This window comes from Natator depressus, chromosome 6 (genome assembly GCF_965152275.1).
Source record: "Natator depressus isolate rNatDep1 chromosome 6, rNatDep2.hap1, whole genome shotgun sequence".
In the NCBI taxonomy this organism is placed as follows: Eukaryota; Metazoa; Chordata; order Testudines; family Cheloniidae; genus Natator; species Natator depressus.
The window spans coordinates 44,924,497-44,945,950 of NC_134239.1; the positions used below are offsets into that span (position 1 = coordinate 44,924,497).

Below are 21,454 nucleotides of genomic sequence, written 5' to 3' on the forward strand. Positions count from 1 at the left end.
TTTACAAATACATGAAAAGGTAGAGGCAGCTCTAAAAGCAGGAACGGATTCTTCCAAGTTGTAATTGTGGCTCTGAGACTGCCTATCTTGGGCAACTCACTCAGGGCTTAATTTTCAGAAGTTCCGAGTGCACCCAATTCCATCTGAGGTCAATGAGACCTGTCAGCATTGTAATCTCTCTGTATCTTTGTTTCCACATATAGATAAAAAGAAGTCTTGCCTAACTCATTGGATTGTTGGGAGCATTTGTTAATGTTAGCCCGGTGTTGAAGAAACACAGTTACATAAGTGCTATTTATCATGGCAGCTACTGTGTAGTTTGTCAGCTGTACTCCACTTGTGTTAAGTTTTAAAATATTAGATTAGCACACTAAAAAAAAAAAAAAAAAAAAAATCAGTCCTACGGGTCCCATTTAATCCCTGCACGGTATATGGTTAGGCAATAGTTTTCCTAAACCCTGGAAAACAAAATAGGTTAGACAAGAATCATGACAAACACTATATTTAATTCTTCCTGTTATTTTATTAGGAAAAATTTATGGTTCATCATTACAGGGGTGGCCAAGCCACAGCTTGTGACCCACATGCAGCTCTTTTACAGTTAAAGTGTGGCTCATGGAGCCACCCCATGCTCTCCCCCATCCTCCACCTAACAGACTGGGTGGAAGCTTAGGTCTTCTGCCTTGCAGCAGGGTGGTGGGCCTAGGGACTTCTACCAGAGATTTGGTGACCCCTAGTTCTTGTATTATGAGAAGGACTAAATAACAACACTTCCTTATTTACTTTCTCACACCAGTCATGATTTTATAGACCTTCTATCATATTCCCCCCTTAGTCCTCTCTTTTCCAAGCTGAAAAGTCCCAGTCTTATTAATCTCTCCTCATATGAAAGCTATTCCATACTCCTAACCATTTTTTGTTGCCCTTTTCTGAACCTTTTCCAATTCCAATATAACTTTTTTGAGATATGGGGGACCACATCTGTACACAGTATTCAAGATGTGGGCATACCATTGATTTATAATTTTGCGAGATTCCTTTGTAACTCTTCGCAGTCTGCTTTGGACTTCACTATCTTGAGTAGTTTTGTATCATCTGCAAATTTTGCCACCTCATTGTTTACCCCTTTTTCCAAATCATTTATGAATATGTTGAATAGGACTGGTCCCAGTACAGACCCCAGAAAGACATCACCTTTTATCTCTCTCCATTCTGAAAACTGGCCATTTATTCCTACCTTTTGTTTCCTATCTTTTATCCAGTTACTGATCTGTGAAAGGACCATCCCTCTTATCCCATGACACTTACTTTGTTTAAGAGCCTTTGGTGAGGGACCTTGTCAAAGGCTTTCTGAAAATCTAAGTACACTATAGCCACTGGATCACCCTTGTCTACATGCTTGTTGACCCCCCTCAAAGAATTCTAGTAGATTGGTGAGCATGATTTCCCTTTACAAAAGACATGTTGACTCTTCCCCAACAAATCACGTTAATGTAGGTGTCTGACAATTCTGTTCTTTACTATAGTTTCAACCAGTTTTCCAGGTACTGAAGTTAGGCTTACCAACCTGTAATTGCCGGGATCACCTGTGGAGCCCTTTTTAAAAATTGATGTCATATTAGTTATCCTACAGTCATTTGGTACAGAAGCGGATTTAAATGATAGGTTACATACCACAGTTAGCAGTTCTGTAATTTCACATATGAGTTCCTTCAGAACTAAAGAGAGATTTTTGCTCAGTTTTAATCATATTTAATTTGAGGGAGTGGTAGGATATTCTTGAGGTGATGTTGGAGACATAGCCAACTGTAGCATTTCCCATCCTTCCTCAGAAGCAGGAAGTATGGATCACTGTCAGAGGCAGGATACTGGACTAGGTGGACCACTGTTCTGACTCAGCATGGTAATTCCTATAACCCTAGACAAAGAGAGATACAAGCTTATTCAGAAAGAGAGATAAGGGCCAAAAAGGCAGAATAGAGAGTTGTCAGCACCAAAATGATGAGACACCAAAGGAATAGATGAGGTCACCCAAGAGGATAATACAGATGGAGATAAAGGTCAAATCCCTGGGGAACATGAGCAGGGAGGGGGAACAAGGTTTCCTCAAAGGTATTGCATCAGGAGTGGTCAACAAGATGAGGTTTGTTATGAGAGGCTACAGCAAGCTATAGTTTGGAGTACTGGAGAGCAGGAAAAGCTATTTCACCCTGTTAAAGATACATCCCTGACTTCAACACTCAGGTTGTTTATGAAAAGAGGGAGTGAACACATGCATCCTCTCACCACTTCCTTCCTGTGGTGAATCAATAGGTCAACAATCTGAAGTTCCAGTGAAATATGTACACTAGCTTGAACTTTCTGTTCTTTCAGATATGAAGGGAAGAAAAAAAAAATCAACCAAAATACATGAGTTACTTCATCTAGATAAATTAGTCAGAAGGACAAGGACAAGTCACTCCCAAGAAATATGAGATGTCAGAATTTATAAATAAATTCAAGTTCATTCAACCTGCTTTGAGATGGGCCTTGAATGCTGGAGGTTATATTTATGCCCACTTTGGGTTCTGACGTATTTGCTCTCTCTCTCTCACACGCGCACACACTTATACCCTTAAAATTACTCCACATTTATATTTTGCTTGTCTTTTCTGACAACACCAAAACCAATATATCAAATGCTACTAAAAATAGACTTTTTAATTGTTGTTTCATTTCTAAAATAGCACTAAGTTTAGTTAATATAACTGAGCAGAGACAACCAGTGCCTCATACCAGGCATACCACAGAGTCACACAAAACTGCTAACACAAATGCTGAAACAAAACTAGGGTTCTGTTTCAATAGTTCTCTCTTTTTTTAAATACAAACTGCTTCCAGTGTCCATCAATTTTTAAAGCAGGACAGTTTAGAACCAGCTAATTTAATCATGTTTTGATTAATGCACACTGAAAATTTCTTTTTTAAGGTACTGAATCTAATCCTGCAATTTTTATTTAGTCATAATGTCCATTGACTTAAATGAATGTTTTGACTGGGTCAGGTTTGCAGGCTTGAGCCCTTAATACACTAATTATCTTCTACCTAAAAACCACTATATGCTATAACTTACTTTAATTTATAGTGACTCTATATAGTTAAATCAAACCACCTGGCTCAACTGATTACAGTGCAGAAAGAACACAGTCCTTTTGTGTTACACCTCATGGAAGTATAATCTGGCAAACTTGAAACAAACATAAGCATCAGATATCTTGACTTGCGAGTTCAGTGGTGTAATAAATTTGCAATGCATTACAGCAGTCATCATTAGGACCGATTAAAAGTTTTCCATCAATTTTTTCCCCTCCAACAGGAAATTGGGTTTTCAACTATGTCAAGAAAAGAGTCATGTAAAAAGTCTGCTTTCCAAGAAAATGTTTGGGTTTTTTTGTTTATTTGGTGGAAAATTGATAACTTTCAGAGGAAAACTGAAAGTTTGGGGTTTTGGCAGTTTTGGATTGAAAGTTTTCAGCTTTTGGTTGTTAAAAGCCAAGAAGTTTTCTAATGAGAAGTTGAACTATTCTGCAGAACAAACAGTTTTCTAACCAGCTCTAATTACCATTAAAAAGCCAGTGTGTGTCAATAGATGTCAGACATATCTTCCGTATTCTGAGAAAAACCTATGGTATGAGAATCTCCATTCACTGAATGACTTGGCAGGACAAGACAGTTGCAGTCAAAAAGATCGTCTCCTTAGAAAGGTCACTGTTTATAACAAAAGTAAAATAATTTAATATATTCAAAGCAAAGAAAACTTCCAGCTTGGGGTTCAACTCTGTTGTGTGACATTTGGCATTAGGCAACATTTCCTATACGGTCAATTTATAGTCCTTCCTCTGTGCAAGGGTAGGGAACAATGAGCTAATTTAACCTTTTGTTCACCAGAGACCAGTTAGTGCCCAAGCACAATGTCACTGTATGTTAGATTCAGCATTTGACAGTGATTAATGATGAATAGTGAACCTACATTGTACAAACACACTCTATATCCAAAATAGGAGCAGTTTGATGAAATGAGGATATAGGGTAGGCATAATTTACACATATTTGAATGGTGCAAACAGGAAGAAGGGTGAGGAACTTAGTGTGGCACTCAGAAGTAGAACTAGAAACAACAGAACAAAATTAAGAAGTTTGGATTGAATACCAGGAAAGCTTGCTGAGAGTGATACATACTGGGTGATGGACCAGTCTCACAGAGGAAAGGTGGGAACCCCAATGCTTAGGACTTAATTAAAACTATACAGGACAAAAAGGTAGAGTAATGAACAATCTTGAGTTTTCAGGGAGATGCATGAGATCAATTTGATTAAATCCACCTCCAACCGATGATTTTATTGCCTTAGAATTGAATTCGTGAAAAAAAGATTTCTTCTCTCATTAGTAATGGTCTGAAATGAAATTTTACACAACAGTATATTGCACTTCAATATTGCATTTCCATAAAATTACAGTGAATTGCAGCATAAAAATGGAAATACAACAATGGAAATAAATCTCAACTGAAGACTGCCTGACTATATGTAGCTTTAATATATTTGTACTCATTATTAGGTGACAAAAGTAAACGTGATGTGTTAGTGGTGTTTATTGGGGGGATTACAGTGGACGAGAAGCTGGAGTCAGCATTGTGCCCTTGTTGCCAAGAAGGCCAACGGCATATTGGGCTGTATTAGTAGGAGCATTGCCAGCAGATTGAGGGAAGTGATTATTCCCCTCTATTCGGCACTGGTGAGGCCACACCTGGAGTATTGTGTCCAGTTTTGGTCCCCGCACTACAGAAGGGATGTGGACAAATTGGAGAGAGTCCAGCGGAGGGCAACAAAAATTATTAGGGGGCTGGGGCACATGACTTACGAGGAGAGGCTGAGGGAACTGGGGTTATTTAGTCTGCAGAAGAGAAGAGGGAGGGGGATTTGATAGCAGCCTTCAACTACCTGAAGGGGGGTTCCAAAGAGGATGAAGCTAGGCTATTCTTAGTGGTGGCAGATGACAGAACAAGGAGCAATGGTCTCAAATTGCAGTGGGGGAGGTCTAGGTTGGATATTAGGAAACACTATTTCATTAGGAGGGTGGTGAAGCACTGGAATGGGTTACCTAAGGAGGTGGTGGAATCTCCATCCTTAGAGGTTTTTAAGGCCTGGCTTGACAAAGCCCTGGCTGGGATGATTTAGTTGGGGATTGGTCCTGCTTTGAGCAGGGGGTTGGACTAGATGACCTCCTGAGGTCTCTTCCAACCCTAATATTCTATGATTCTATTGGCCTCTTTTACTTTTATTTTTTCTTAGATTATGTATTTTAATATTATAGATGTATACTTTAAACTTGAACATTTTACTTACCCCATCAATTCATTACAATTGTAATCTTAGGCCAATTCACTTTACAGAATACAGATGAAAAAGTACCTAATTGTGATTCAATTTACACAAAACATAGTAGTTAGCATACTTAGATCAAGGAAATTTCAAGGAAAGAGGGAGTGCGTGCACACTAAACATGGGATTAATTATGCTAATTTTCTTATATTACATATAGACACACACACGCACATGTGTGTATAATTCCTGGAGATAGACTTTCTACAGTGGTTTTTTAACAGTAAAATATCACAGTTCAGAATTGCACAAGGAGACTAACAGGCAGCCAAGTTCTCTTTTATCAAGTGCTCTTGGAAGACACTTGGTCTCTTTCAGCACTATTCAGACTCCTCTCTATTTATAATATTCAGCTTCCAGCCCAGTTAACTGTGTATATCTGCCTGTACACTCATGAAAAACATTTCTGTCTATTACTGACCATATGTTTTCAGGTGTTGTTGTGTGACATCAGAATCTGGCCCAGTTACTCTGCTATACCAGTGTAAATCTAGACAAATCAATACAAGACAGTGGAGCTGCTCTGAATTTATACTGGTGTAACAGAGAAGTAAACCTGGGTCACTTTGTCAACACAAAAATAAACTTATCTGTAGCTTCCATGTAATCTATTAAAGGACTTTTAGTGGTTTAAAGGCACCTGCTGTGCTGCACAGTACCTGAGATAATTTGGTAGCTGTAGTTTGAATGTAACAGGATTAATCTGTTTCATAATCTGGAAGAACCCTAGGTACTGATGGTCCAGTTTGAGAAAGGCAAGTTGATCACAGGTTCTGGTGGATGACCAAATCTTATCCCCTACCGCAAAGCTGGGTGTTGGCTAGGGGGACCAGTTGGCATAACATTTGTAAGTTGCCTTGGTGACAAAGTGCTATTGGAGTTCTTGGGGTGTATCTGCTGGATGTGGGCAGTGAGTTCGGTGATAGTGGGCATGGACATTTTGGAGTGGATCTTTGGATGAATGTGAGGATGGAGACGATAGTTAACAAAGAAGGAGTCTGCTTATGTAGGTGAACTCAGCAGGAAGGATCAAAGGCAACCAATTATCTTGATGATTGCTTTCTAGTCTATGTATGCATTGGTCTTGGACCTGATTGACCCACTCTGCCTGACCATTGGTCCTTGGGTGATATGCCACTGAGGCATCAATACCCAGGGCATAAAATACCCAGGTGGCATAAAAAAATTCCTACCAGAAGCAGGAAATAAAGTATGGTGCCCAGTCAGATACCATGTCCATAAGCAAGCTGTGGAGACAAAAGAACTTGTTCACAAACAGGTGGGCTGTCTCTTGAGCAGAGAGAAGTGACTGACATGAAACAAAAATGAGACACCATAGTTAAATGGTCAATTACCACTGGAATTGTAGTGTGGCTCTTCTTGACAAAATGGATCAGGTACAAAGATTGATGACTGGATGAAACCCTTTGATAGGTTCTCCTAGCAAATGTGTGTAGAGGGCCTGAAGCTCTCTCTCTGTGTGTGAGTGTGAGAGAGAGAGAGAGAGAGAGAGAGAGCGAGCGCGAGTGCGTGCATATATTCAACTGAATGGGATCTTGGCTTCTGGCAGTTGTAACTCTGCTGCAGGGGCTGTATGTCTACCTTCCCTTGTGAAAGCCATTGGCAAAGTCAGGGTATTTGTGGTGATCTCTGCCACAGCAGACAGGCTGAGGTTGGCCCTGAGGGTCCTGGGGGGTTCACTCCCTGGAGGTTCAAAGTTTTCCAGTGTGTGGCATGAACTGTAGCATGTACCAGTTTGGTCCTTGGGTCCTGGGAGACAGGATTGCCAGCAATACCAGGAGCTAAAAAGTGTAGGGTTCCTAGCGAATTCAGGGGTCATGGGTAGAAAGCCAGGGCATATCTAGGATGACCAGAGCATGATGTTCCCAGTTTATACCAAACTGGAAGGCATCCTGATGCTTCCAGAGAGTAGCAACTGTCATTGGCATGGCCTGTTGGGCTAATGGTCCCAAAGAGAAGATACTCATCAGTAGTCTCAACCAGATCTGGAGAGTTCTTGCATGTCGTATACCGCATGGACCTCAAAGTTCAAGATACCCAGGGCACCCAAGTCAACTTGGACCTCTAGATGAATCTTGGGGCTTGCCAGTGTTTGAATCAGTGGGTATATGCAGAGCTGCATTGGAAACTGGCTTGCCAGTCCTGCTGTGCTGACCGAGGGCCTCCCAGAGGAGGAGAAAGACCAAACAAGATTGGACTCACTCCTTGGGGCTCAGGCCCTACCATTTCCCAGCCCCTGTGCTGTCTGTGTCTTCGCTGGGCACATCAATGCAAGGTAGCTAGGTTGCCAACACAGGCCCAGTTGCTGGTGTCAGAGCTTCTCTGCATTCGAGAGCTGTGGGCAGGGCCTGGTTGACTGTCATGGGTTGTGATGCCAGGGAAAAAACTCACGTGGTTGGGGATCATGGACAGAGATGCTGATGGCCTCTGGAGAATTGATGCACGCTCTCAACACCACTCCATGAGTGGATCGTCAATTCTGATGCATAAGCCAATATATTGTGGGGGGAGATTCTAGCCACATGAGCTCATCTTTTATAATCTTGTTTAACCCCGGTGGAAGTGGTTACACTATCTCATTCCACCTGGTGTCAGAAGCCAAACGATGACATTTGGCAGCGGGTGAGTATCTCTGTTGTGAAGCCTGAAGGGCTGAATCAGTGGTCAGTGTGTGATTGGTGTCAAAGATAATAGACGTGGCTTGAATGAATTCCTCCAATTGTCCCAAAAAGGGGCTGGACTGTTCCAGAAGGGATGGGGGAAGCCCAAGCCAAAGCCTTCCCAGTGAACAAGAGACTCATACAGGCCTGATCGGTAGGGAATGATTGAAAGTGCACAAAGAACAGGAGCCAGCATTGGCTTGGGAATCCCCAAAACTCGTCCTGATCAAATTAAGCAGGCAGTGGAATCTTTGGCTCCAGGGTCAGCATTGAAGGAGTCAGCAGGCAACCTGTTCTTGCAGGTCCACATTCTGCATTTGCCACTTGCAGCTGCACTTTCTGCAGGTTCCACTGGCACCTTAAGAGGATCCACGCTTTCACCAGAGGCCCTGGCCCTTATGTGTGGGTTGCTCCATCTGTGAGGCCTCATGGCTGGAGCGGGCATCAGGAACTGAATATTAGAAACTAGGGGTTAGGGACAGAGCTGGAGGCAGTAGTCAGAGCAGGGTAACAGGCAAGGAGAGGTCTCATACGTGGACCAGGGTGAGGCAAGGTTGGGAGCAAGGCAGGGGTAGCAGGAACAAGGCAACTCTCTAGGAGTCACAGTGGTGTGCGCCTTGAGCATCCAGGGAGGAGCTGCTGCTTCAGGCTTAAGAGCCAGTTTCTGGCCCTTCCAGCCAATCTGGTGGTGTATCCAATCCAGACACTTTATGCAGGCCAGCTACACTCATTAAATTGCCTGGAGGAGACTAGCTCTGCTTCGAGCCCTGATTTGTAACAATACCCTTACACTGACACCGTTAGGAAACATTTCAGGTATCTTACAGATCTCCTCTTCTGGCACATCTTGCATTTCCCAGCCTGTTGGCTACCTGTGCCTCGTGCTAGGCTCAAGCATACAGTGTGCAGGCTGGCTGCTAATAAACTAAGACATAAGGCAGACCCATGCTGACTCAATAACAAAAGAAGAAGAATGACGGCAAGAGTAAGGACTGAGAAAAACCACTCACTGCTCCTACTCCCATCCACCAGCACGGAATACTGCAATTTAACGTGTAAGTACCTCACCATACCTGTTAAAAATCAGACAACTTTCCAGTGGCATCTGAGAAGCAGCACATGCTGTATGTAAATCAAGTCTTATGTCTGCTATCGTTACTTAGGGAAGCTGGGATATAAAATACATACATGTTTGTGAAAATACAGCTGGCTGTTAATGCTCAATAATAAAGCACTGAAAAAATTCCTTTAAATAGACTAGGATTAGTTGACCTGCCCCCATCCCCAGCTTAAAAGTAAATAGCTTATTAGCGGGAGGAAGAACATAGAAAAAAATTATGCCTTTGGGAAAAATTAAATGTCTATATCCAGCTTAGTTTCCATCTATTTTAGACATGCAAGGACAGAAGTTGTGAACCCTTGGGGCAGAGATGAATGCTTCAGCGGGCTAGACCTCTGAGAATTTTGAATTATTATTTGGCTATGAGCCTACTGTGGGCTTTTTTTTTTTTAACTGAACTTTTAGTATAGAAAGACAAAGAACAAGGATTTCACACTAGCAGCATACGGTACACCTTTAGGATGACTAGCTACAATGCTGATCCATGCCAGAGTACTTCATGTGTTAGCACTGTTGAGACTTCGCAGCATAAACCCTACTCCAGTTTTTCCAGATCTGAGCACCACTGAGTTGCCTTCCCCTCCCAAGAGCTACAGCAGATGCCAATTTAATTTATAAAGCAGTAGTATATTAAATATATTAATTTGGGAATAATAGAGTCTACCTTTGTTTTATTTCATGTGTTACAGTCCCCTGTTACCAGGATTTGACACAAATTGTATAGAACAGTTCTGTTTGGCCTTCAAGGTAAAGAAAGAATTAAAAATGACAACAGCTCAGTAAGAAATCTATAGTTATTCTGTTCTCCATCAGAAATAATGAAATACATTACATAGTATGTGGAAGGTAGGAGATTGCTAATAACTTATGTCTCAACCCTGCCACTGAATGAATTATTTCTCTTGGTGGCTTTGCCATGAGCCTTGTCCTCATGGACACATAAGTAGGTGGATATTTTCCTAATATTGATCTCGCTGAAGCTGTTCTGTCCATTTTCCCTAGGAAGGAATGAAGAGGAAAATAGTTTCCTATTTTGTTATGCAGTGAGGAGGAGGGAGAGAGAGAAGCAGCAATATGGTACCTGATCTAGTGTAAATTATAAATTAAGCCAATGGGTTGCACAGTTTTAAAATTGGAGTAAGGATCATGAGAATGAAGCCCTTGGAGTTTTAGGCCCTGATCCTGAATTGATCTCTGGTCCTGCACAGAGTTCATTTTAGGACTGGGACCTAAAATTGTGTTTCAATTAACAGCAACAACTTCTAGTATATCATCACCTTTGTTCTTTCTTGCATTATATCACAGCAGCACAATTGAACAATTAGGATGAATTGTCAGTGTGGCACAAAGATGATTACATGCACAGCTACCATTCACAGTTGTGTATGTAATTCCTTGCACACTCCAAGATTCAGAAGAAATGAATGAGAAAATTACCACAAACTCAGGGGGAGAATGGAAGAATATTGATTTAGGCAATTTTCAACAAACAGGGTTTACTCAGTCTTCAGAGAATAATCAAAATATTTTCAGTTTAAAAGACATTCACAGGTGGCAGCAGTGCGGCTTTGCACTATGAAATAATCTAACCATCAGATAAAGTCTAATAGATTAGTTACTTACAATATATTTTATTAAGGAAAAATTGTTCTCAGATATTTCCATTTCACTAAAGTAAATATTCCACTTAGAGGCAAAATCCCACCCTGTAAATATTAATTTAATCTGGAATCAAAGAATTTAATTCTTATGTCACTGAAGATGTGGCACCCCTGTAAGATGTTTTTAGAATGCTAAATTGGGATCCATATATTTCAGAGGACACAAAAGGTTGAGTTTGCTGAAAGTGAACATACTTATGTACGTTATCTCAAGGAATAACATTTGTGGAGACCTAGGTCTAGATCATCAGGTGCACCTGAGATCCACTTGGTGAACACGAAGAGAGAAGGGGAGGGGAGACAAATGGCTCTTTTAGAGTAACAGCCGTGTTAGTCTGTATTCGCAAAAAGAAAAGGAGTACTTGTGGCACCTTAGAGACTAACCAATTTATTTGAGCATGAGCTTTCGTGAGCTACAGCTCACTTCATCGGATGCATACTGTGGAAACTGCAGAAGACATTATATACACAGAGACCATGAAACAATACCTCCTCCCACCCCACTCTCCTGCTGGTAATAGCTTATCTAAAGTGATCATCAAGTTGGGCCATTTCCAGCACAAATCCAGGTTTTCTCACCCTCCGCCACCCCACACACAAACTCACTCTCCTGCTGGTAATAGCCCATCCAAAGTCACCACTCTCTTTACAATGTGTATGATAATCAAGGGGGGCCATTTCCAGCACAAATCCAGGTTTTCTCACTCCCCCACCCCCCTCCAAAAACCACACACACAAAAACTCACTCTCCTGCTGGTAATAGCTTATCCAAAGTGACCACTCTCCCTACAATGTGCATGATAATCAAGGTGGGCCACTTCCAGCACAAATCCAGGTTTTCTCACCCCCCCACACACAAACTCACTCTCCTTTCTCCTCTTTGACGCCACATACTAATGACCTTAGCACAAGAAGCAGGGATGTGATAATGAAATCTGTGATGACACATAGTTGAGGGTTATAGTCAATTCAGAGAAAGATTGGAATATAAAATACAGGAAGAACTGGATGACCTTGAACACTGGAATAATAAAAACGGGATGAAGTTCAATAGTACAAAGTGCAAGGTAATGCACTTGGGGACTAAAACTTTTCTACGATAAGCTAGGGAAACAGTTGGATCAGTTGGAAACAGAAGAGGAGAAAGATTTGAGTGTAACAGTCGATCACAGGACGAATATGAATCACCAGTGTGATGTGCCTGTGAAAAAGACAAATGTGATCTTAGGATGCATCAAGTGAGGTATTTCCAGTAGAGATAGTGAAGTATTAATGACATTGTACAAGGCACTCAGACTTCATCTGGAAGACTATGTACAATTCTGGCCACCCAAGTACAAGATTGATGAGAAAGATGAATTCAAACTGGAACAGAAAAGGATATAAGGATGATATCGGGAATTGAGAGCCTATTTTATGAGAGAAGACTAAGATTTTGGCTTAGCTAGCCTAGAAAAACATAGGCTGAGAGCAGATACGATTGCTCTCTACAAATACATTGGGGGGTAAACACCAGAGAAAGAGAAGAACTATTGAAGCTAATGGACTGTGCTGGCACAAGGACAAATGGGTATAAACTGGCTATAAATAAATTTAGGCTAAAAATTAGATTTATAACCACCGGAGGAATGAATTTCTGGAGCAGCCTGCCAATAAGGAGTAGTAGAGCAAACAAGTTAACTAGTTTTAAGATAGACCTTGACAAGTTTCTGATCAGGATTACATGAAGGAGTTACCTGTGATATCAGGGGACTTGACTATCCAGGAAGTCCCTTCCTGTTCTGTTTTACATACATATTCTGAGTGCAGCTCCAGATAGGTGCAGCCCCAAGTTATAAAAGCCTTGAGGCCACTCTAACCTGCAGAAGCTATTCTGCTAGTCCAGACTGGCTGAAACACATCATGCTCTGGCCTCATTCCCAGTATATCCACTACAAGAGGGAGGGTGGGAAGTAGTTTTAGGCAGCTATGCCAACTTCATACCTTCCAGGGAATTCCTTATCCAAGGGAATTCCTAATTCCCTGTCAGTGCAGCTTTGTATCTCATTGTGCCAAAGGAATAATGCTAAGGGGATGGAGCAATGGCCAAGGATTTTTTTGGAGAGGATATTTCTCTTTAAACATAATGTATATTTAAAGAAAACCTGATTTGTTATTTCACTCTGCTTTTTTTTTTTTAAATGCTGGAATATAACAAGTGGGACTCTCTAGTCCTGCTGAACATGGGGTTACTCATCAAAAAAAACAGTAACTCCCCTGTGCAGATCAGCACTATTTGGATGCTTTGCTTTGTTGGTGAGGGTGGGAAGAAGAGGGGAAAAGAAAGTTTTCCCCTGAGAAGAACAAGAAACCCATGGATCACCACACCTACCTTCACAGATCCAGTAACCACACCAAGAAATCTGTTATCTACAGCCAGGCATTCTTATGCCAATATGCTTGGAGGATTAAGTCTGGGATATACACCTTAACACATGTAAAAACACCTTCACCAAACAAGGACAGTCCACCTGAGAAGTAGATCACATCATGGAACAGGTCACTCAAATAGCTTGAGAGAACCTGCTTCAGTACAGAAATAATCCCCCTCTTCCCCCCCCCATACCCCTGACTACACACCCTTAGTTGTCACCTACCAGCCCACAGTGGAACCCCTATAGGGTATAATCAAACAACTACAACCCATACTCAATGAGAACCCCATCCTGAAAGAAATATTTCCTGAATCACCTCTTCTGACCTTCAAACAAACTCTCCAAGCTCATCATCGGAAGCAAGCTCTCCATAGACCAGGCCACATCAACTCAAAGCAGCATCAGAGCCTGCCAGAAAAACAGATGCAAACCCTGCAGACAGACTCCACTGTTACAGCACACACTCCCCCACAACACACCTTTCAAGACCCATGGAACCAATACATGCCTATTACAACATGTGTATACCTCATCCAGTGCACTAAATGCCTCCAACAACAACTACGTGGGTGAAACCAAATAATCACTACACTCTCAAATGAACTCACATAGAAAAATAACAGAAAAACCCACAATGTTCTGTGGGTGAACACTCTTCACAAAGTGATCACTCTATATCTGATCTCTCAGTCCTCATCCTCAAAGGAAATCTGCACAACACTTTCAAAAGACATAGAATCATAGAAGATTAGGGTTGGAAAAGACCTCAGGAGCATCATCAGGTCCTGAGGTCTCTGGCCTCATTCCCAGTATATCCATTACTACCCATCCTCCCACAGTGTAGTGGATATACTGGGAATGAGGCCAGAGACCTCAGGACCTGATTTGGTCCTGCTTTGAGCAGTCCAATCCCCTGCTCAAAGCAGGACCAACATCAACTAAATCATCCCAGCCAGGGCTTTGTCAAGCCGGGCCTTAAAAACCTCTAAGGATGGAGATTCCACCACCACCCTAGGTAACCCATTCCAGTGCTTCACCACCTGCCTAATGAAATAGTTTTTCCTAATATCCAACCTAGACTTCCCCCACTGCAACTTGAGACCATTGCTCCTTGTTCTGTCATCTGCCACCACTAAGAATAGCCTAGCTCCATCCTCTTTGGAACCCCCCTTCAGGTAGTTGAAGGCTGCTGTCAAATCCCCCCTCCCTCTTCTCTTCTGCAGACTAAATAACCCCAGTTCCCTCAGCCTCTCCTCATAAGTCATGTGCCCCAGCCCCCTAATAATTTTCGTTGCCCTCCGCTGGACTCTCCAATTTGTCCACATCCCTTCTGTAGTGGGGGGACCAAAACTGGACGCAATACTCCAGGTGTGGCCTCACCAGTGCCGAATAGAGGGGAATAATCACTTCCCTCAATCTGCTGGCAACAAGGGCACACTGTTGACTCATATCCAGCTTCTTGTCCACTGTAATCCCCAGGTCCCTTTCTGCAGAACTGCTGCTTAGCCAGTCGGTCTCCCGCCTGTAGCAGTGCATGGGATTCTTCCTTCCTAAGTGTAGGACTCTGCACTTGTCCTTGTTGAATATGCTTTGGAGCTTGAATTCATTACTCTATTAGACACTAAAAATCATCGACTGAACAGAGACACTGGATTTCTGATTTATTACAATAATCTGTAAATCACTACCCCCCAATTTTTTGTCATATGACTGCAGAGGTGTTAACGGGCCACTCCACCTTGAAAGATCCCTTACATGTGCGCTAACTACATATGCTAAACAATCTGTTCCACCTTGCATTTTCACCATGACGCTGGGAGTACTTTTCCCAGACCTGAAGAGCTGTGTGTTGCTGGAAAGCTTGTCTCTCTCACTAACAGAAGCTGGTCCAATAAAAGAAGATATTGCCTCACCCATCTTGTCTCTAATATCCTGGGACTGACATGGCTACAACTACACAACATAGTTGCAACCCTTCTGCCTGTCAGAGTGGCAGCAACAAGGGCCGGGTTCAGTATCTAGGGGTTCCATTCCAATAACACAATGCAAAACCGGCTCGAGCCCCCACCCAGTGACCTGGGACAAATATATACCACCCCCGCTGGGTGCCTCTACGAGGCAATACTTCCCCTCTCGCAAGCACAGAGTCTGAGTGTAGCAAAAGCCTTTTAATAACAGAGAGAAACAAAGTGGCATTATGTTGGGGAAACACCACCAACAGGATTCATAACAACCCATGAGCAAAAAACCCACCCCAAGCAATTTGGGACGTGTCCTTTCCCTTTGGTTCTTGAGTCCAGCAATCCAAAGTCACCTAAAGTCCCAAAAGTCCAACAACCCAAAAGTCTCTGTCCCTGGTCAGTGCAGCCCCAGAGTTCGAAAGTTTATCTGCAGAGTTTTACCTCCCAACCTGGGTGGAGATGGGGGGTTAAGGGGCACCTTATGTGGTCCGAAGCCGATTGCCCCACCTCTCCATGGGGCTCCACTCCGCTCTACCAGCCATCCCACAAATCGCTTTGCTCTGCCAGCCACCCCACAAGCTGCTCCGCTCCACCAGCCGCCTCCACAATATATGTTCAGGCCCCCCCACTACTTAACACAACACTCAGTGATTTCAGCTCTTTGTAATTTTAGCTCTTTTGTGATTTCAGCTTGTAGTAGGGGGGCCTCAGTGCTGGCGCACCATTTGCCCAAAGTGAATTCAGCTCAGCAGCCTGTAACTAGACTCCTAATAGAAGCAAAATTAGCTCTGATATTCCCCAGTGGAGAGAGAAGGAGGTGGTGCAATTGGCATATAGGATCCTCACCAGGAGCCCATACCACCAAATATTAATACCTGTCCCTAACCTCTCAATTCACTGAATTTTGGAACCCACATCCCTTGCCTAGCAAGTGCTACTTAGTTGATGGCGAATCCGTCCATCATAAAAAAAGGCCAAGTACAGTTCCACTGTCCTTGATTCACATAATCAGGATAATAATTTATTCTTCCTGCCCCAACAACAGAGAAACTGGGGATCCCACAGGAGCCAAAGTGACCATTTGGGCAGCTATGGGCTCATGCTTGGCGGGGTGGGTGTGCCTATGCAAATAAGATCAGCCCCTGAAGTTCTTTTCCACAACTTGCCACAACTCACCACCAGATGTCAGGGTGGAGCTCATCCTGACTCTGCTTACATAGTAGAAAATTAGTAATGATTATATATTTAAAATTCCTTCAGTTTTCATAATAAGTTTTTTTGCACTATGCTTAAGGAATATGGCCCTGATTCCGCCAACACCTACGCACATCCATAACTGAGTTGTGTTTGCAGGATGGGGGACTTAGAAAAGACATAATTAGAGCCAGTCAAAAACACAGAAGACAGCAAGGGACGGGAGAGGAAAACATCCTCCTCCCCATTTTTTACTGAAATTTTAAATTTGTTCAGACCAATTGTATCTTTCACTTCATTATTCCACTTACCCTTGAACTGAAAGGTCTGACCCAATTCAAGAAAACATCATTTTATAGGAGAACATAAAAGCACATATTTTAATCCCAGTGGCACCTTCCATTTCAAAGAAATCTTGTGCACATGGATGTCTACACTGGGCACGCAAAAAAAATTAAAAATAAAGTCAACATTTACTGAAGTGTGGCATCTGACTTCACCATGCTGTTTGTAGTATTTCCTCTTTGCCATCTGGGCTATAATCCATTGTAATAAAATTAACCTGTCAGTAGTGGAGGAATGTTTGCTGCTTTGTTAACTGGTGCCCTCTGTACATTCAGCTCTGCACTTTGTTCACAAAAACAGTATCATTAAAGTTCTAGATCCAAGAACTAGAGTACAGATTGCTACAACACAACTGAATATAGGGGCAACATGGCACAAATATACAGGAGAAATAAATGGCATATATGCTGGGTTTAATGTTAGTTCTATGTCTCTAATTGTTTCCTACCAACATACACCTAGCACATGTTATATGTTTGTACTTACTGGTACTTTGTGAAGTATTTCAACTTTTCTTCCTAAGTCCACTGAAGAAGAAAAGTGAACAAGAGTGTGTGTAGGACCGCAAGGCTCCAATCCAATCCTGCTTCAGGTTCTACTAAGGCAGACCCCTGTATCCATGTGTCATCCCACTGTAAATGTGTGAGTACAGAGGTCAGCATTAGCAGATCCAAATGCAAGATTGAAGTCCAATTGTGTTTTTTCCCCAGATATAAAGATTTTCAGGTTATTTACTGTACATATCTGGGAAATTTGGCATTATGCTTAAAGATTGTCCCTGTCAGGATTTTGATACTTTCCATCAGAGTATGAATCTGGGCTGCCTGGAAATAGTCTGTGTGTTAAGAAAACAGATCTGTTATTTTACTGTAGCCAAAATAGATCTATTTTTATCAATGGCCATTGCTGAGTGTGTGTAAATTTTTCTTGGGAAACAATATAGTGGAAGCCAAAGTTTTTTTTTTTGTTTTGTTAAAAGAGTGTTTCATTCAGACCTCAGCCAACTTATGGTAACATTCATAACAGAAGGTTTTCTTGGAAATATTGATAAAATAAATATCAAAACAAAGCAAAGCAATTTTAAAAGGCTAAGACTTTTTGAGATTTTAATTGCATTAAAGTCACCACTCTTCAAAAATAAAAATAAAAAATTACTGATAAGTTGCGTTGTTGTAGCAATGTTGGTCCCCAAGATAAATAGCAGCACTTACTGACTTTTCCAACCAGGCACAAAGGTCATCCTTGAAATGACAGGGTTTGTCAACAAGGACTGCACAGTTGCTAAAGTTATTTCCTACTTTTAATCACTGGGAACTCATGCATAACTAATTTATACAGAAATATCGCTACACGAATAAAATCAGTAATTTTGGCCGCTAAAAGTCCGTGAGCGCAACGGGCTAAGGAAGGCTCCCTGCCTGCCCTAGCTCCACACCGCTCCCGGAAGCAGCTGGCACATCCCTGTGGGGAGCAGGGGGTCTCTGTGTGATGCCCCCACCCCAAGTGCTAACTCCGTAGCTCCCATTGGCCAGGAAATGCAGACAGGGGCAGCATGCAGCAGCCCCTTCCCCCGCCCTGGGACCGCAGAGATGTGCTGGCCACTTCCGGGAGCGGCGTGGAGCCAGGGCAAGCAGGAAGCCTGCATTAGCCCTGCTGCACCACTGCCCAGGAGCCACCGGAGGTAAGCGCCGCCCCACCAGAGCCCGCACCCCTCACCGCCTCCCCCAGCCCACACCCTGCCCTGCACCCCAACCCCCTGCCCCAGCCCCCTCCCAGATCCAGCACCCCGCATCTCATCCTGCACCCCAAACCTCTGCCCCAGCCTCACCTCCCAGAGTCCACACCCCAACCCCTGGCCCCAGCCCTGAGCCACCTCACACACCCAAACTCCCTTTAAGAACCTGCACCCCGCACCCCCTGCCCCAGCCTGGTGAAAGTAAGTGAGGGTGGAGGAGAGCGAGCGATGGAAGGAAGGAGGACGGAGTGAGTGGGGCAGGGCCTTGGAGAAGAGGCAGGGCAGGGCAAAGGTGTTTGGGTTTGTGTGATTAGACAGTTGGCAACCCTACTTCACAGACCAGGACCCACCAACTCAAAACAGCACCAAACCCTTCCCGAACAAATGCAAAACCCACAGACATATCCCCACTGCTATAATGATCAATATCACAACTCCAACACACCTTTCAAGATCCATGGGCATTACACAAACAGCTATGTGGGTAAAACCGAACAATCACTACGCTTTCAAGTGAATTCATACTGGAAAGTGATAAGACAAGAAAAAAACACCTTATCACCGTGGGCAAATACTTTTCACAGAGTGATCACTCTTTATCTAACCTCACAGTCCCTGTTATTAAAGGAACCTGCACAACAGCTTCAAAAGATGAGCCTGGGAACTTAATTCTCAACTGCTAGACACCAAAAATCAATGGCTCATTACAACAATTTGTAACCTACTAACTCTCCTTTGTCCTATGACAGCAATTGTGTTAACTGCTTCACTATAACTGGTCTCCTGCAACATATGTTAATCTTTTATGCTGTTCCATTATGATATTGCATACTTAAAAATAATGTGATGTAAAATTGCCTAGTCCAAGAAATGAACACTGGATTCCAATCCTGCAGAGTCTTGTGTGCGTGTTTAAATTTACACACCCAAATAGTCCCACTGAAGTCAAAGGGACTACCGCTATTTGTAGAGTTAAGCACATGCATGTGTCTTTTCAAGATTTAGGCCTTACTGATATTTTCATAGACTGAAAATGAAATAATTAGGTAATAACTATTATTAAGGACATGACACAAATTTGGAGCAATCAAATCAGTTTGCTTGCAAGGGATTAGGTAACATCACTTTACATTTATTCATATTGTGCTAATTCTGGCTATTGTATGTGACAATGTTTATTAAAATTATAATGTTTAAAGTGATAATTACACAAACTTCCAGGAGGTTCATTGCTAAGAAAATACTTTTAGTGACAGCCTGGTTTACTTATTCACCTGCTTTTGTGAAGTCAAAATTACACTATCCGGTTGGGATTGCCCCCCACAAGATAAAGCATCTCCATGTTCACATTCAGCTGCTATATGCTTAACTAGTTTGTTTTCTGTGCTACTAGTGATTACAGAGCAGGTGGAAACATAATCCAGTGGAGGCATTCCCAGTGAGTCACATGAGGTAAAATACACAATGAAAACTGTGCTGTAGCCCACAGGAAGGCAGCGTATTTAAATGTATGTCTTAGATGAGAGTAGTCTGAATAAATTGGAAGGTATTAAAGGGCATAGGGGAGATGTTTCAACAAATCTAATTACAGATACAGCCTTGAATGTGTTAGTGGTAGTCTATAAAGCTGTATTTTGGCACAACCAAATGAATTTTCAAGGAAATAAAAATTTCAAACTCATGATGATAATTTTGTTCACATTTCGTAGGATCTATTTCAAGTCTATGTATTTCTCAGGCAGCATACAATGAGCCAGAATGGGCAAGGAGAGAATTTCCCCATGCCCAGGAGCAATGCAGAACCACTGTGTATCTTCCCATGAAAGTTCTGCTATGGTGGAGATTTGCTGGGAAAAGACAGGCAAGTAGTCATAGCTCTTGATGCTAAGGAGATTCTGGGCTGCAGCACAGCCCATAAACAGCCCAGGAAAGGCTACTGTCTTATATCAAGGCTGTTTCATTCCCTACAGCAGCCCATATTCCAGGTGATGCAAAGGTGACTGCCACTTTTCCCCCTCCTTCTCTCAACTACAGCCTCTATATGTCAGCTCTTAGGTGACACAAGAAATCTAGCCCCTTATTTTTTAAACAATTAGCACCTGATCTACCCTCTTTTCCAAGTACACCTGACAGCAACACATGTTAACTAAAACAAGAACTCAGATTCATACCTGCTGTTACAAGACCCTATGAAAAATTATTCTTCATTAGGTATTCTAGTTCATTCCACATATTACATGCATAAATAAATACAGCCTTAGGGGGAAGGGGTAGGGGGAAATCAATAAAACTGAAGCTTACCAGCAGGTGCAGAGTGTGAGGAGTGAAGTTTAAGACTGCAGCAATCAGCATGTAGTTCATTGGATTTGGCTTTACTAAAAACTGACTTGGCATCATTTTCACTCTCAGTGTCTTCTGGAGAAAGATTATCCAGTTCAACTACCACAGTTGACATTGCAAAATAATCTCAGTTAAAGCTCTCAATTTAAAAACAGTAATTTAGACACCCCCTCCCCCCGCAACCCCCCCCCAAAAACCTGAATTCAACTTCCTTGAAGTTGCAAGTTTAAAAATTTGGGGGGAAAGGCAAAAAAAATGGTATCAATGTTTCTAGAAATCCTAATATTGTAAAAATAAAAATCCACTGTTCAAAAACTGAGACCTACTATATCCAGTAAATTGTGTGCCAGCTCTGAAACATTTTCTGAGTTATTTAGCTCTCCATGAGGATAAAAAGTTATTCCTTTAAGAAGTTCCCCTCTATTTAGAGTGACAGCAGAATTATGGCATTTCTGTGTAGCTGCTTCAGAAATAAACAGGATAAGTGGAGACATCTGTATGTCTGCTAAGAACTGGTCTCAACTTTGTTTTAACAGCTCTAATTCACATCTCATTACACACTGGTCCAGCTGGGAGGGGCTAA

At 42.3% G+C, this 21,454-nt stretch overlaps 1 protein-coding gene across 1 annotated transcript in view; it reads right to left on the reverse strand.

Annotated features, from left to right (window-relative positions):
• The window catches only part of ANO3 (anoctamin 3), a 364,404-nt gene extending 343,523 nt beyond the window's left edge, over window positions 1-20,881 (reverse strand). Inside the window, exon 1 of the mRNA XM_074955170.1 lies at window positions 20,833-20,881. The gene's annotated coding sequence lies outside the window, so the exon portion shown is untranslated. The remainder of the gene's footprint in view (window positions 1-20,832) is intronic.
• Between the last annotated feature and the right edge of the window lie 573 nt (window positions 20,882-21,454).